An 18,519-nucleotide genomic window follows, 5' to 3' on the forward strand; every position below is an offset into this window, starting at 1 on the left:
CTGAACAAATAAGATATATCGGCAATAAAAGAGCGTCTGGGTTGCTCAGTTGGTTAAGTGTCTGATTCTTGATTTCGGCTCAGGTTAGGATCTCACAGTTCTTGAGTTGGAGTGCCACACCTGGCTAGGGATTCTCAGTCTCTCTCTCTCTCTCTCTCTCTCTCTCTCTCTCTCTCTGCCCCTCCCTCCCTCACTTGAGCATGTGCCCTCCTTTTCTCAAAAATAAACATTTTTAAATAAATAAAAATGAACTATGATATATTTTACAAGATAGATGAACCTCAAAAACAATGCTGAGCGAAAGAAGCCATTCACAAAGGAATTGAATATGATTTTGTTTATTTGTTATTTCTAGAATATGCGAATTTACAGAGACAGAAAGCTGATCCGTGGTTGCCTAAAGCTGGGTGTGGGATAAAGGACTGAATGCAAATGGGCAAAAGGAAACTTTTTGGGTGATGAGAATATTTTACAGCTGGATTATGGTGATGGTAACAAACTACAGATTTACTAAAAATCATTCACTTCAAGTAAACACAACTGACATGTACAATAGGGATATTTTATGGAGTGTAAATTATATGTTAATAAGACCGTTTTTGAAAAGCCACTGAACAGAGGAAGGATAAGAAGAATAAATACAGGGATGCCTGAGCGGCTCAGTTGGTTAAGTGTCTGACTTCGGCTCAGGTCATGATCTCATGGTTCCTGAGTTTGAGCCCAGCATCAAGCCAGAGCCTGGAGCCTGCTTCAGATTGTGTCGCCCTCTCTCTCTGCCCCTCCCCAACTCACTCTCACACGCACGCGCTCTCTCTCAAAAAAAAAAAAAAAAAAAAAAAAAATTAAAAAAATCTAAAAAAAAAGAATAAATATACACACACCCATATTGACCTTGAAATATAAAAATTTAAGGGGTTCAATTTGTCAATAATAAAAGTAGCAGGAAGTATTTTAAATAACAAATATTTCGTGCTTCCAAGACTGACATAAAAGAAACATTTTCACAAGCTGATCATGGGAGAATAAACTGTCTGGAAAGCAGTTTACCAAGGTATACCAAGGGAGCTTTTAAAATGTGACTTTTGATTCACTTCTGAAAATTCAGCCTAAAGAATAAAAAAAAAATGTGAATAAAGATAGATCTACGTATAAAGATATTCAGCAAAGCAAAATTTATAATAGTTTCCAAACAATGGTAACTATAACAATGGAAGGATGGTTAAGAAAATTACAGCCCATTCATGAATATCATACAGTCTTATAAAATGTTTGTGGGCCTATGGCCCAGTGTAGAGAATGACATCATCACCACCACTGCAGCTATTACCAGGGCCTGCACTCAAGAGGAAGATGCTCTAAGAAAAAGATACCCACCATTTCCTGACTATCACAGCTAGGAGAGTGCTTTCTTAGAGACATATCCTGTAACTTTGCAAATGATGCTACATTTGAAATTAAGAAATGTGACCTTCATGGATTAGAAGAGGGCCCTCCTATCATAACAGTGCTCATCAGGGAAGAGGGACTCAAATAGTAGAGAATGATCAGACTCTTCACCAAGAGCATTAACAGAATATTATTCATGGTTTTTATCGCTCATGAAGTGTCAAGAAGGTTGTGCGGAACTTGAGATTGGATAAATATCATGGATCATCTCATCTCAACCTACTGGGCTTTTGCTTTATTTGTGGCCCTTCTGTCCCAGAAATTTGTAGAGTTTACAGAACAAAGAGAAGGCTGTACTAAAGACAAAGAAGGATCAATGCACATGTATGCCAAGAACTGCTAGCTACTGGGGCAATGACATTGTCAGAGCTCAGGTCCCCCTGGGAGCCGGTATGGGTCTGGCCTGTAAATACAATGGAAAAGATGAGTTCTGCTTGACTTTATATTCGAAAATTACAATATGACAGTTTTGTGGAAATCAACCTTTATTTTCATCTGTGGGAATAACTGCTGTGGAATGGGAGCATCTGCTGAGAGAGCAACAGCCAGCACTGATTACTACAAGAGAGAAAATTTTATTCCTGGGCTAAGAGCAGATGGAATGTATGTTCTATGTGTCCAGGAAGCAACAAAGATCGTAGCTGCCTATCATAGATCTGTGAAGGGGGTCATGCTGATGTAGCTGCCGACTCACCAATATCCAGGACACAGTATGAATGATCCTAGAGTCAGTTATTATACACAAGAAGAAATACAAGAAGAGTGACCTCATTATGCTTCTCAAAGATAGAAGAATAGACAGCAATATAGCCAATGTTGAAGAATTAAAGGACAGTGATGTTGAAGTAAAGAAACAAATTGAGAATATGGTCCAGTTTGCAGCAGTTGATTATGAACTAACTTTAGAAGAATTAAGCCATCAATCTACACCAACAATCCACCTTTTAAAGTTTATGGTGTAAATCAGTGAATCAAGTTTAAGTGGGTCATTTAAAGGAAGACTGTAAATTCATCATTATGTCTTCAATGAAACATTCATAGACAACTTTAAGAGATTTTGTGGTCTCAACTTTAAAAGGGCTAAAACCCATAAAACAAACAAAGCTTTGTGAATGTGTTTATGCTATGCTATAAAATTAGGTTTAAAATTTTGGGGAAAAAAATGTAATGGGTTCCAAAGGTTGAGTGATGCAGTGGAAAGCACAATGTCTTCCCTACATCCCACAGTTTCCTAATTTCCCTCCACAGAAGCAGACATGTTACCAGTCTCTTCTATATTAAGAAATGATTTTTTTTAACTGAAACAAACCAACGAATGTTTAAAACTCTAGCTCAAAATGTTTAAAGGAAAAACTCACAAATTCTTACATTCAGAAAAACATGGAGGAAGAAATATAAACACTATGTAATTAACATGACCCAAGTAGCAGATGATACAAAGGTATACATTTGGGAGTTAGGAGGCATTGCGTCAAATCTCTGGGAAGATAGAACAGGAGACTTGACATGTAGGGTAGGAACTCTCTCATATCTGTACTTAGACAAATAACTCATCCTAAAATAAAATCCAATCCTTAAGGCAAGAAGAATTCTTCCCTCTTCTGTCAGTGAGTCACAAAGCTGTCTTGAGCTGATTTTGTCTATCAAATCAGAAGACACAGCACTTTTCTCCTGTCATGGGAATTACATAAATATGTTTTATAAACAAAAGTTATTATAACAAGAGGAATCCTCTAATATGTTTTTAAGTAACAAACTATATTCCTTAACTGTGGAGTCAAACTCCTGCCTTTTGCTTCCTGACAATGTTACTCAACTAATTTGTTCTCCAACACAGAAATAATGACCCCTATAGTGGGCTATCTACTGCAGCTATAACCCTGCAGAGAAGGGGAGAGCTTCTAAAGATCTAAGAATAAATGTATTGAAATACAACTTTCATTCTTATCCCTCACAGGGAAAAAAATAATCATCTTCGTTATGACTGCCACCATAAACTGAGGTACCATACAGTGACTTGCTTACAGATGAAAATTTCCAAAGGGATGGAATAGCTGAGTCACTTTAATTAAGTATGTCATATATAGTCAGTGAAAGAAAATGATATAATATTATGAAAGTCATCTATTTCTGTAGTCTGTTAGGAGTTCCAAAATGAATTAACATGGTTGCTGACTCGGAAAGTGATTTTCACATACTCAGATTTCTCTCTTAAAGCATTTGGATACATTCTTTTTTCTGTTAAGTTAAGTAACATCTATGCACCAACTGAGTCATTACTGTAGGTCATGCTCTACCAACAGTTTAGTTGTTTACCTTATGAAGTTAGCTTTTACTAGAATGGACTAATTGAGCTGTAACATTCTCTTGGGCTTTATGCTGGTTCCTAAATTTAAAATTGAAACATCAGTTGAAGAAAACTAGGTACAACCTAACAGCCTATGTAATTTAACTACAAATATATTAAGCTACATGCATTAGTTTCAGAACAAAAAGAATTGGAAAAAAAAAAAAAACACCTCTATAAAATCAAATGAGATTTTTACTGCTGAAAAAGTCTACAAAATACCCTCAACAATAAGATAATTTAGGCCCCAAAGAAGCTGCCTATACTAAACATAAGACATAATAGTAAAGCTGGGGGAGGGAAACGGGGACTTCAAAATACCTAAATAAAAAATCAGCTAAATTTCAAATGACAAATTTAAGAATTGCTCACTTGACTAACAATATTATTGGAAATAAATGACTGCATATGAAAGAATCTTATATACCAGTAAAAATAGGTAACATTGATTGAATCCTTCCTATGTGCCAGATTCTATATTAAGTCCTTTACATGTATTATTAACTCATTTGATTCTCACACCCCTCCTATGAGGTATTATTACTATCCCCACATTATAAACAAGAAATCTGAGGCACAGAGAGGTTAAATTACTTGCCAGAAGTCACCAAGTGAATAGGAAGAAGAACCAGGGCATGAACCCACACAGTGATCTCTTAAACTGCAGTCCCTAACTCCCCCCTCTAACCTCCCAACTCTTAACCAGTCTACACACTGTCTTTTTAATTTTAGTTCAATTTCCCATTTCACAGATGAGGAAACTCTGTCCCCCAAGGTAGACAGAAAATTCATTCAAGGCTGAAAACTATTTTTTTAAGTAATCTGCCAGCCCAAAGTGGGGCCTGAACTCACGACCCCAAGATCAAGAGTTGCATGCTCTACTGAGCTAGCCAGGCATCTCGAGGCTTGAGACTATTTAATAACAATACTAGTACTAGGACTCAGGTTTCCTATTTACATTCTGCTTTCCTATTTCACACTGGGCTTTTCCTATTTTCCTGTCATTTTTCCTATTTTATATGAGCTTTCCCCATATTTTGTCTTTAAAAAAAAATAATTTGGGGGCACCTGGGTGGCCCAATCAGTTGAGCGTCTGATTCTTGATTTTGGCTCAGGTCATGATCCCAGGGTTGTAGGACCAAACTCCATGTTGGGCTCTGCGCTCAGTGTAGGGCCTGCCTGGGATTCTCTTTCTCTTTCCGCCTGTCCCTCTCCCCTGCTTGTGTGCTCTCTCTCTCTAAAATAATAAAAATAAACAAATAAATAAATAAAATGATTTGTGTTTCTGTGTATACTTACTGTTGAAGTCAGGAGAGTACAATAAAGTACAGAAGAAAATTAAAATCATTCCTCCCGGCTTCCAAGAATAACCCATGTCAACATTTTAACATACTTCTTTATATGCAATGTAAGACCAACACTCTGCTTCCCTACCCCATATTTTCAAAGAAGTTTAGAGACATAATTTATATATAGTTGTATATTTACTTGACTTTTTCATTTACATAATTATTTTTCATGGTATTAAATATTTTTGAAAATATGACTAGCAAATGACATTTCATAAATTTCATTAATTTAGACTATATATGGTAAATTCTTGCAATTACTCTGTGATGAAACTGTTATACCTACATCTTTCTGCAACATCGCTGATAATGTTCTAGATTAGGTCCCTAGAAATGACATTACTAAAATTAAAGGGTATGACAATATCTAACAATTACGGGGTTAACACTATTGCCAAATTACTCTAAACACTTCACAGATATTTGCTTGTTTAATCCTTGCAACAGAGAGAGCAAGGGACCCCATAAGAGAGGGAATGAATGCCTAGAGAATAAGTGACTTGCCCAAGATCATACAGCTAAAAAGTGACAACCAGGATTGTCTACCTCACACCCAGGTAGTGAGGCTCCAGGATCCATGCTCTTAATCACTATGCTGGCCTATTTTACTTACACACTTTTTCAATGTGATGTGAAGTCTCCTAGAAGTTTACTACGAATGTACAAATATCCTCTCAGGAACCAGTAGTTTTAGTAAGCATCCCAGGAGATTCTAAAATTTGAAAGCCACTATCCTGATCTAAAAATTTTAAAAGAGAACATTTAACGGCACCTGGGTGGCTCAGTCAGTTGAGCTTTCAACGCTTGATTTCAGCTCATGTCATGATGTCATGCCTGTGAGATCAAGCCTGCACTGGGATCTGCACTATCAGTGTTTGGGATCCTCTCTCTCTGTCTCTCCCCTGAATGTTCTCTCTCTCTCTCTCTCTCTCTCTCTCTCTCTCTCTCTCTCTCTCCCTCTCTCCCTCTCTCCCTCTCTCCCTCCCAAAATAAACATTAAATAAATAAATAAATAAATAAATAAGAATATTTAACAAAGCCTTCTCACAAAACCTCTGATAGTTACATTGATGTTTGAAAATGGATGCAAGAACCAAGTAAGAGAGTACTCAAAAATGATTAAAATAAATCTTTATGACCTTGGATTAGGCAATAGCATCTGAGATATGACATAAAAAGCACAAGTGACCATATAAATGAAGAATTTTAAGATCATTAAAAATTACTTGAAAAATTAAAGGTAAGCTGAACTTCATCAAAATTAAAAACTTATCTGCTACAAAAGACACCATGAGGACAAATACTATGTTATTCCACTTACATGAGGCACTTAGAATAGGCAAATTCATAGAGCCACACAGTAAAAATAGAGGAGTTATCAGGGACTGGGGTAGAAGAAGGAGAGTTATTGTTTAATGAGTACAGAGTTTCTGTCTGGGGTGATGGAAAAGTTCTGAAAATGAATAAAGGTGACAGTTCCACAGCACTGTGAATGTATTTAATACCAGTGAATTGTACCCTTAAAATACTAAAAAATAGTAAATTTTATGTTATGTATGTTTTACTGTAATAACAAAAAAGGCACCATCAAAACAATCTATAGAATGGAAAAAAATTTTTGAAATCACTCAGCTGATAAGGGAATTATATCCAGAATACACAACTCAACAATAAAAAGATAAATAACCTAATTTTTAAGTGGGAAAAGGACATGAACATTTCTCCAGAAAAAAAAAAAAAACATACAAATAGCCAGTAAGTACACGAAAAGATGCTCACAACATTATTAATTAGGGAAATGCAGAACAAAAATCAAAGTGAGGTATCACTTCATACTAGCTGGCTACAATAAAAAAGACAATAACAAGTGTTGACCAGGAAGTAGAGAAATTGAACCTTCATACACTGCTGGTAGAAATGTTAAATAGTATAGCCACTTTGGAAAACAGTTTGGCGGTTTCTTTAGACATTAAATATGGAGTTATGATATGACCCAGCAATTCTATTCCTAGGTATATAACCAAGAGAGCTGAAAACATATGTCCACAAAAAAACTTGTACATGTATGTTCACAGCAGTATTACTCATAATAGCCACAAAGTAGAAACAACCCAAACATCCATCAACTGAGTATGTAGTAAAAGTGATAAATGAAATATGGTATATGCCTACAATGGAATATTATTTGGCAATAAAAGGTATAAAGTACAGATACATGCTACAACATGGATGAACCTTGAAAACACCAGAGTGAATGAAAGAAGCCAGACACAAAACTCCACATGTTATATGATTCCATTTATATGAAGTAACTCCTGGATAGGCAAATGTATAGAGGCAGAAAGTAGATTAATGGTTGCCAGAGGCTTGAAGAGGAGGAAATGAAGAGTGATTGCTAAATGGGTATAGTTTCTTTGGGGAGCAACAAAAATGTTCTGGAAATAAATAGTGGTAAAAGTTGTAAATTTTGTGAGCATACTAAAAACCACTAAAGTGTAAACTTTAAAAAGTTAAAAAATAAACTAAAAATACATTTAAGAAATTCATGATAAGTACATAAATTTTGAAATAAAGCTCTTAGAAGTAGTAATTTAAGACTGTAAATATGTGAATTTTGAGAGAATTAGGGAAGAAACTCGACAGGATAAAGTCTGCACAGACAATGGAAATAAAGATAGAAATGTCAAAACTGTCGAAAAGTTAAGAACTAGAAAAGTACAATGTCAGGCAAACAAAAGTTTTAAAAGTTCTATTAAAAGTCACATTGAGGAAGACAGAAAAGTGAGTTTCAGAGTAGAGAAGAAACAAAAGAAAGAACCACCAAAACAAAATCATTCAATGTCTAATATAACATTAGACATTAAATAACTGTCTAAGCAGTTCCTTGATGACCTTGAAAAATACTTTAAGTTTACCTGTTAGTAAAGAAGAGGCCAAGATACGTATATGATCTAAATTTATAAAATTAAAGGAGATATGTACAAATTTCACAAAATGTAGAGCACTAGTAATTCAGAACAAAACTCAAGTTTAACCAGAATACTTTGGGGCCATATGATAGCATTTGCTTTTACACAGCAAACTTATAGGACAAGAGGAACTGAATTATGTTGGATTACCTGTCAACAAATCAGAAACATTCCAATTTGTCCTAAATAGGCTGAGGTAATAATGAAAGATGGATGATGGTACATGCGGGCTAGAATGTTAGCTTCGTAGAGTCAGGGACTTTGTTTTGGTTAGAACAGTGTGGGGCACATAGGAAGTGCTCAGTGATGGCTAAATCAATCAACAGGATTTTGAAATCTGTAGAATACTGTGTTTATGTTTTGGGAATTCACATGTAGATTAAGGAATTCTACACATCTAGAAACGGAATTGTAATGTATGAAAAGCCAGAGATATAGGACTAGAGTTTCAGAGGATGAAAAGAATTTCTCTTTAAATACCACACTGACTAGAGGTAGATAAGTCTATATAACTTGCTTGTGTTGTTAAATACTTAAACATATTCATAAATCTCCTCTATTTTTTACATTGTCAGTATAACAGAAAATATAATGGCTCCATAAACTTCTAAAAAATTAACTATTTAATGGTAAAAATAATTATATATACATAGAATTCATCATAGACAAATAAAAGGAATACATAATATAGAAAATAAAATCTAAAGACAAAGATAAAATTTAAGTAAAATATAATAGACAAAATCAGTATCTACAAGATCTAAGAAGAAAACATAAAACCATGTTAAAACCTAGACAGTACTAACTCTAGAACAATGAGCACAGAAGACAAAGTTCCCCACCTTGAAAGAATTCAAGATAACGGAAAAGAAAAAAACTATAATGACAATCCCATAACAGAGATGAGAACAATTTCTAACAATGACCAATTTGGCTAAAGACATCCTACTGTAAAGCATTAGTATTTCATAAAAAGTTTCTATGCCTGTCATATAAATACTAAAATCAATACCAATAAAAGGTATTTACATAAAAATATCACTAACAAGTTTGCATTTAAACATTTAATTAACATAATTATGGCAAAATTTTGTTTCTTAAATCGAAGTACTCTATTGTTAGAATGACAAATGGCACTATTCAGTTATTTCACTTTTCTTTTTAAACAAGATACCTGCAGGTAACAGACATGCAATTAAAGCTGTAGTTCAAATTCAAACAATTCACTTTGAACATACCAAAAAGATATCCCACTAAAATATCCTGTCATACTTCTCACATTTGAATACGATTTTAGATTCACCTCAGTTAAGGACTTGATTTAAAATCTAACATATCTGGGGCACCTAGGCGGCTCAGTCAGTTAAGTGTCCAACTCTTGATTTAGACTCAGGTCATGATCTCATGCTTCATGAGATGGAGCCCCTCATTGGGCTCTGCACTGACAACATGGAACCCGCTTGGGGTTCTGCCTCTCTGCCCCTCCCCTATTCATGTGTATGTTCTCTCTCACTCTTTCTCTCAAAATAAATTAAAAATAAACATTTAAATATTAAAATGTCGGGATGCCTGGGTGGCTCAGTCGGTTGAACGCCCCATTTTTGGTTTTGGCTCAGGTCATGATCTCACAGTTCATGGGTTCAAGCCCCATATCGGGCTCTGCACTGACTGTGTGGAGCCTGCTTGGGATTCTCTCTCTCCCTCTCTCTCTGCCCCTCCCCTGCTTATTCTCTCCTTCTCTCTCTAAATATTTTAAAAAAGAAACAATAAAATAATAAAATAAAATCTAAAATATCAAGCAAAATTTAAGATGAAACGCCTTTATAGAGTTTCAACTCTAAAGTTTAGTAAAGAATGTAAACTGGTTCAAGTATGAGAGATCTCTTTTACTAACTGAAATTAACAATTTGTGAGTACTTAATGTAAGCAAATTTAGATGCTATGCCATAAAACTTAAGGTATTTTTTGAGTTTTCCATTGATAGAGTTCATTTGATAATTTTTGAAAATCATATTGAAAATATTGAAATGAACTTTTAAATAGTCATAACATAGGAAATTAATCATACCTTAACTTTTATTTTGTTCTCAAACTGTTTTTCAAGACCCTGAGAAACTTACACTCAGTTTCAGGCATGTTATCTTAGAAGGAGAGCTAGATTTACAACAAGGAAGTGACAGTGCAGATTCTGGGTTTTGACATACATGCTTTACAAGAGAAAACATTGTGCAAGTTAAAGACTACTAAGGTTTAGAACTGCAACACATGCTAAATAAAATGGTACATTTTTTTTTTTAAGTAAGACTGCTGCTATATACTTACACTGGGCCAAAACTCACAAAAAGCCATTCCTCCAAAGTCTTCTTTCCCTGCCCCCCCATCCCACTCAAAATAAATTTTTCCATCCTAGAACCCATATAAAATGTATTTTTAAAATACATTTCAGTACATTTTTATTATCTTTACATTTATGAATAAAACTCTGTGAAATTGAAAATATTTCATTTGATCCCTTTGCTCCAGAATAACTTATGTTTTTCTATTAAATTTAGAGTGAATTTTGAATATTTCTTCTATACTTAAAATCATATACTTAATTTCTAACTACATACTTCATAAAAACAGTTCCAGGGCTGCCTGGGTGGCTCAGTTGGTTAAGCATCCGACTTCGGCTCAGGTCATGATCTAACGGTATGTGGGTTTGAGCCCCACAATGGACTCTGTGCTGACACCTCAGAGTCTGGAGACTGCTTCAGATTCTGTGTCTCCCTCTCTCTGTGGCCCTCCCCCGTTCACACTCTTTCTCTCTCTCTCAAAAATAAACATTAAAAAAAAAAAAAAAACCAGTTCCACATACATGACCTCATTTTACATAGTATAAATTCAGAGGAATTATTAGTCTTACATATTTAATTAATAATTTCTTGCTATCTTCATTTTTACTTTATGTTGAAACTACATTTTAATCATTACATATTCAGCACTTACCACAAAAACAAGAATGTAAAACTGAAAAACTATTGTAAAATTACATGAAATGAAAATAAGTGACCAAACTAACATAAAATAGAATTTGATAATTCGCAAAATGTATCTCTCACTGCAAAAATATTTAAATTTGATCAGTGTTTCCATTTTTTTTAAATCTTGGTTTATAAGTTCCTATAACCATTCTTTAATAGTTAAGTGTTCATCAGGATAGATACAAAGACATTTAACCCTTTCGTTGAATACTATAGGATATGTGCTAAAAATTTAATTTTGTCCAAATATAAAATAACTATCAATCATTCACAGATTAACCAGTCCTTAGAGTGTCTCTCATTCATACACTTTGGACATAGCAAGAGCTGGATATATATCCAGCTATCAGTTACACACACACACACACACACACACACACACACACACACACTTTGCAGACGTAATTTTTTTGTACCAAGAGAAATGCAAAGATAAATTCCTAGCTGTAAAACCTCAGAATATCAAAGAGTACTAGAGGGCTGGAGGCATCAAAATTCCAGACTTTAAGATGTATTACAAAGCTGTAATGATCAAGATAGTATGGTACTGGCACAAAAACAGACACATAGATCAATGGAAAAGAATAGGGAACCCAAAAATATACCCACAAACATATGGCCAACTAATCTTGGACAAAGCGGGAAAGAATATCCAATGGAATAAAGACAGTCTCTTCAGCAAATGGTGTTGGGAAAACTGGACAGCGACATGCAGAAGAATGGACCTGGACCACTTTCTAACACCATACACAAAAATAAGCTCAAAATGGATGAAAGACCTAACCGTAAGACAGGAACCCATCAAAATCCTAGAGGAGAAAGCAGGCAACAACCTCTTTGACCTTGGCTGCAGCAACTTCTCACTCAACATGTCTCCGGATGCAAGGGAAACAAAAGCAAAAATGAACTACTGGGGCCTTATCAAGATAAAAAGCTTCTGCACAGTGAAGGAAAACAATCAGCAAAACTAAAAGGCAACCGACAGAATGGGAGAAGATATTTGCAAATGACATATCAGATAAAGGGTTAGTATCCAAAATCTATAAAGAGCTTATCAAACTCAACACCCAAAAAAACAAATAATCCAGTGAAGAAATGGGCAAAAGACATGAATAGACACTTTCCCAAAGAAGACATCCAGATGGCTAACAGACACTTGAAAAAATGCTCAACATCACTCATCATCAGGGAAATACAAATCAAAATCACAATGAGAGACCACCTCACACCTATCAGAATGGCTAAAATTAACAACTCAGGCAGCAACAGATGCTGGTGAGGATGTGGAGAAAGAGGAACCTTTTTGCACTGCTGATGGGAATGCAAACTGGTGCAGCCACTCTGGAAAACAGTATGGAGGCTCCTCAAAAAATTAAAAATAGAACTCCCTATGACCCAGCAATTGCTCTACTAGGTATTCATCCAAAGGATACAGGTGTGCTGTTTCAAAGGGGCACATGCACCCCAATGTTTATAGCAGTTTATATAGTTTATATCGATAATAGCCAAAGTATGGAAAGAGCCCAAATGTCCACTGACTGATGAATGAATAAAGAAGATGTGGTGTACATACACACACACACACACACACACACACACACACACACACACACACACGAATATTACTCAGCAATCAAAAAGAATGAAATCTTGCTATTTGCAACAGCATGGAACTAGAGTGTATTATGCTAAGCAAAATTAGTCAGAGAAAGACAAATGTCATATGACTTCATTCATATGTGGAATTTAAGATACAAAACAGATGAACATAAGGGAAGGGAAGCAAAAATAATATAAAAACAGGGAGGGGGCAAAACATAAGAGACTCTTAAATACAGAGAACTGAGAATTGCTGGAGGGGTTTTAGGTGGGGGAAATGGGCTAAATGGGCAAGGGGCATTAAGGAGGACACTTGGGACGAGCACTGGGTGTTATATGCAGGGGATGAATCACTGGATTCTACTCATGAAATCATTACTGTACTATGTGCTAATTTGAATGTAAATTAATATATACATATTACATTTTATATATATTATACATATAAAAGTACCAGAGAATATCATCCATGCTACTGAATTTCTAATGTGTGGAATTACAAAATTTTAACATTCCCATACATTTTTGACATCTGGGATTCATGTCCCATTTGCACAAATTGTATTTAATGCAATACGATACCAACATACATTTAAGTCTACTGAAAAATTAATGTGGATAAGGAATGCCTAACCTAGAAGACTTTTCTCACTCCACATCGCACCACCCACCAAAGTCTCCTCAGAATTACCAACAACTAAAACTGGAGAAAAAAAATTACCATCATGGAAATGTACATACACATATCTTTTACATGGTAATCTTTCTTTTTTAATTTTTTTTAATGTTTATTTATTTTTGAGAGAGACAGAGACGGAATGTGAGTGGGTTAGAGACAGAGAGAAAGGGAGACCCAGAATCTGAAGCACACTCCAGGCTCTGAGCTGTCAGCACAGAGCCCGATGCAGGGCTCGAACTCACGAGCTGTGAGATCATGACCTGAGCCCAAGTCGGACGCTCAACCAACTAAGGCACCCAGGTGCCCCTACATGGTAATATTACCCTCTGCGTCCACTTATTCAAGCACTGTCAGAGCTGTAACACTCACTATTTATAGCCTTTTACCCATTGCCAGTGAGCTTCCATACCTACTACTCCACTAATAGCCCAGCTTTTAATACTTATACTCCCTATAAAGTGACATTTTAGTGCTGTTAATAATTGTCTTCTCAAAAACTCTCCCTTGCCTTGTATCTCACAACCCCAATCTTTCCTGGTCCTCTTTCTCTGGGCTGTTCTTCCAACTGTTTTCTTTTTCCCTGCCAGCTATTTCAATGCTGATCATCCCCTGGGTTCTCTAGCCTCTACTTTTCTAGAGACGTACAAACTTCCCTGGGTGTATATTTCCTACACCCTTCACTACTTTGGTTGATGACTCCCAAATCTGTCTCCCTCCATACAGATGATTTTGTTGCACTCCCGTTTGTTTCTAACTGTCCTTTCTACTATATCACTCTACCAGGTCTCCTTGCCTCTAGGCAATATCTTCCACATTATCACCAAGACTGCTCCTCTAAAAACAAAGATCTAACCATGTGATTCTTTTGAAATCTTTTCGAACTCCTCACCACCAGTCCTAAAGGAAAAAAAATAGCATAACATTAAAATCCTTCATGATTTGAGGGGCGTCTGGGTGGCTCAGTTGGTTGAGTGACTGACTTCAGCTCAGGTCATGATCTCACAGTCTGGGGGGTTCAAGGCCTGCATCAGGCTCTGTGCTGACAGTTCAGAGCCTGGAGCCTGCTTCAGATTCTGGGTCTCCCTCTCACTCTGCCCCTCCCATGCTCATGCTCGCTCGCTCTCTCTCTCTCTCTCTCAAAAATAAAAACACTAAAAAAAAATTAAAATCCTTCATGATTTGATCCTAAACTACTTTGTCTGCCTCATCTTCTCTTCCTTCCCCCATATTATGTTACACAAAATCACTAAAAGTTTCTCAAACAAGGGGCATCTGGCTGGTTCAGTTGGTATAGCATGAGACTCTTGATCTCAGGGTGGTGAGTTCAAGCCCCATGTTGGGTGTAGAGATTACTTTTAAAAAACAAAGTTTCTCAAACAAGCTACCTTTTTTTTTTCCTTCATGCTATTAACTCATGCTATTTATTGATATTGCCTAAAGTGTACTTCCCCCTCATGTGCATGCTAAAATCTTGTTCTCCTTTTAGGACTTGTTTTAGATGTCACTTCTGGTGACATTCTGTTCCCTCCTTCATTGCCTTATTAATCAGTCATCCTAGCCTCAACATTTCTACTGCAGTTCATTTAATTAAATAGCACCTCTCTTAGCAATTATTTCATTGTATTGTTGTAATTATCTGTATACATGTCTGTTTATGTAGAATCACTAAAAGCAGGGATCACCTCTTGTCACCCCTGTATCCCTGTCAACTTGCAAATATGCCATACAGTAAATGCCTAATAAAGAGATGCTCAATAAGCAAATGCTATGTAATTTATGTCACTCTCTACCTACTCTAATATTTGACCCCATGAAATCATATATCCCAGAGTTTTATCTGAAAATATGATTAATGTAGATTCAGTCCATGACAAAGCAGATGAATCAGCAAGATAAAGTAGACCGAAGAGATGTTTGGAAAAAAACATTTATGACTAAATCCCATAATTCAATGTCAAATGTCAGAATTATTCACAAAAGACAGTAAGTAGTATATCAATGATACAGTCTTCTATCTGCTTAAAAGAACACTACTTCAAATTATAATTTCTTTATGTCTTACTTTTCTCATCTGAGAAATACAAACCATTTACCTTATGAATATTACAACACTCAAAAGGGAATGAAAAACAACTTTATTTTTGTTAAAATACATTCTTATTTGATAATTCCCACAGGTAGATAATTTTCACTTTGAGTTGGGAAGTAAGCTGAATGTAGTAAAACATGACTGTGTTCAATTATTCCACTGCTTCTTCCTCTATGAACATTAAATTACATTTCCTGCTCAACTTCATCACACTTGGCCATGTGCATTGCTTTGGGCAATAAAATGTGAATAGAAGTGGCATGTGCCATTTCTGAGCAGAAGCATTCACTGTAACTCCATGGCTATGCACAGCTCTTGTCCCTCTACCACCAGAACATGTCCCAGACAGGAGCTGCTCCTCTGGCCTGAATTCCAGAAAGGAGAACAACTGTGGATGGAGCAGCCACCTACTTAAACATGTAACATGAGCAAAAACTAAATCAAGTGAGGTCTTGGGTTGTTCATTACCACAATATAACTAGCATAAACTAACTGATACACTGAATTAGATGCTCTTCCTCTATAATATCGTTAACACCCGGGCATATGCCACTATAATATTATACTACACTCAAAGGTTTTTTATTGTTTTGTTCAAATAGACTTATGATTTCAAGAAGTCAGACATTTGTTTTTTCATCTTTAGCACTGGGTAGAAGACTGATAAATATTTGCTGAAAAAATTATAGAGGTACCTATCATATATTTTCCAATAAATGAAGCTAGTTACTGAAATTTTTGAAAATGTAATATAAAAATAACATATTGCAAAGAAAGGCTGAAGAGATCAAAATAACTTACAGTGTAAAAAGCTGAAGAGATTTCATGGCCATTTGTTACCTGATCTTAGGTAGAGTATCTTAACATTTTCCTAAAAGTTTCCAGCAATATATTTATCAAAGATTCCAATAACACCATTTTAAACATATTCTATTGACAACCAGAAGGTAAGAAAAGAAGTGTAGAAGTCCAAGTTCATGCACTATAAAATTCATGTTTCCTCACAGATCCATAGTTACATATATGTTTTAGACACATATATTTACATATATGTTTAAAATATATATTTTATTTCTAAACAGTTCCTATAGTGATGGCTGACCCAGAAAACTGACAAATAACAATCCATAAGAACCAACACATTACAAAAATGCACTAATTCAGTAATTTTAAAACATGCTAATACAAAGTCACCTAGCACAGGGGTAAAAAACTTATAACCTCTAATGCCTCTAAGTGCATAATTCTATTAGTAAATATAACCAGGTCATTAAGAAAAGGTTTTTTCCTTTACTCTATTTAAGGTGACAAGGAAATGTTTAATCACTTTAGAAAAATTTCCATCCAAAAAATTATTTGGTTGTAAAAGGTGTACGTTTTCAACTCATCAGAAAATCCTGTTTTCTGAAATGACTCATTCCCTGAAGCTATCAAGAAACTATGGCATAATTATAAATGGCATAATCTCTAATCTATTAAAATATATTTTAATTTTAAATTTTATCTAGATGGAGATGTACTTCAAATTCCCTAAACTCAAGTAAACACTTATGTTTGCTACATCTTGCTAGCATTTTATTCTATACTGGAGTATATTCATTAAAAACCTTTGGGGCGCCTGGGTGGCTCAGTCGGTTAAGCGTCCGACTTCGGCTCAGGTCACGATCTCACGGTCCGTGAGTTCGAGCCCCGCGTCGGGCTCTGGGCTGATGGCTCAGAGCCTGGAGCCTACTTCCGATTCTGTGTCTCCCTCTCTCTCTGCCCCTTCCCAGTTCATGCTCTGTCTCTCTCTGTCCCAAAAATAAATAAACGTTAAAAAAAAAATTATAAAAAAAAACCACATACAGTGATAGGAATAGAAATTTTAATATTAAGTTGATATTACAAGGTCTTAATCTCTGTGATTTTCCTAAACACTTGTACAATTTTTATTCTAAAGCACCTAAAACTATAACAACAGTTTGAAAAAAGTTTTATGCTCATTTTACAAGTAAACTTCACAATGACAATTATATTGTTTTTTTAATAAAAATTTTTTAATGTTTATTTTGAGAGAGAGAGAGAGAGAGAGAGAGACAGTAGGGGAAGGACACAGAGAGAGGGAGACACAGAATCTGAAGCAGGCTTCAGGCTCTGAACTGTCAGCACAGAGCCCAATGCGGGTCTCAAACCACCAGATTGTAACCTGAGCCAAAGTGGGAAGTCGGATGCTTAACTGACTGAGCCACCCAGGTACCCCTAAGCAGTTTACAAACATCATTAACCAAAAGTCATACAGGATCTTTTGTATATGGGTTTTTTTCTTGTTTTTAAGTAGGGGCTTTTAGCTGATATCAGCAGTCTAAATAGGAAAATAAATGCCAGAGGCACGTGGGTGTCTGTCAGTTGAGCGTCTGACTTCCGCTCAGGTCAAGATCTTGAGGTTTGTGAGTTCCAGCCCCCTATCGGGCTCCCTGCTGTCAGTCAGCTTGTCAGCGCAGAGCTTGCTTCAGCTCCTCTGTCCCACTCTCTCTGCCCCTCCCCCACTTGTGCTCTCCCAAAAAATAAATTAAAAAAAAAAAAAGGAAAATAAACGCCTATGACAAAAATCACCACCTTATTCTACTTAATGCAGAAATGCATGATTAAGTTAATATATTTTTGCTTCTCAATATTCCCTCAAAATAGCATAGTCATGCAGTCAACATGATCTTCACAGATATTAACAACTTACAGATTTTAAAATGCGAATAATTTAGAAGTATTAAATCATAATCTCTGGGGGATAATTAAATCATAATCTCTGGGAGGCATCAATGTGTTTTAAAAGCTCCAGATGACTCTAATATGAAGCTGAGGTTACAAACTGTATATTTCTTTCAATGTCCCTACAAAATATTAACTAAAAACTTTTTTCTTTCAATTTAATTCTGGACCAGATTTTAAGGGAGTAGCTTTAAACGTTTCCTTAAAATAGTATAGATTTATACTCTTAATCTCCATTTCAACTTCTGGAGATTTTTATTTAAACAGTAATTT

General features: G+C 35.6%; 1 protein-coding gene and 1 pseudogene across 31 annotated transcripts in view; one reads left to right on the plus strand and one right to left on the minus strand.

Moving 5' to 3' along the window:
* SLMAP (sarcolemma associated protein) overlaps nt 1–18,519 on the minus strand; it is a 150,368-nt gene that overhangs the window by 108,196 nt on the left and 23,653 nt on the right. The gene's annotated exons all lie outside the window — the stretch shown is intronic.
* Nucleotides 1,646–2,440, plus strand: LOC112852746 (pyruvate dehydrogenase E1 component subunit alpha, somatic form, mitochondrial pseudogene; annotated as a pseudogene).

The sequence above is a fragment of the Puma concolor genome, chromosome A2, assembly GCF_028749965.1.
Source record: "Puma concolor isolate L17-30 chromosome A2, mPumCon1.1.hap2, whole genome shotgun sequence".
Lineage (NCBI taxonomy): Eukaryota > Metazoa > Chordata > Mammalia > Carnivora > Felidae > Puma > Puma concolor.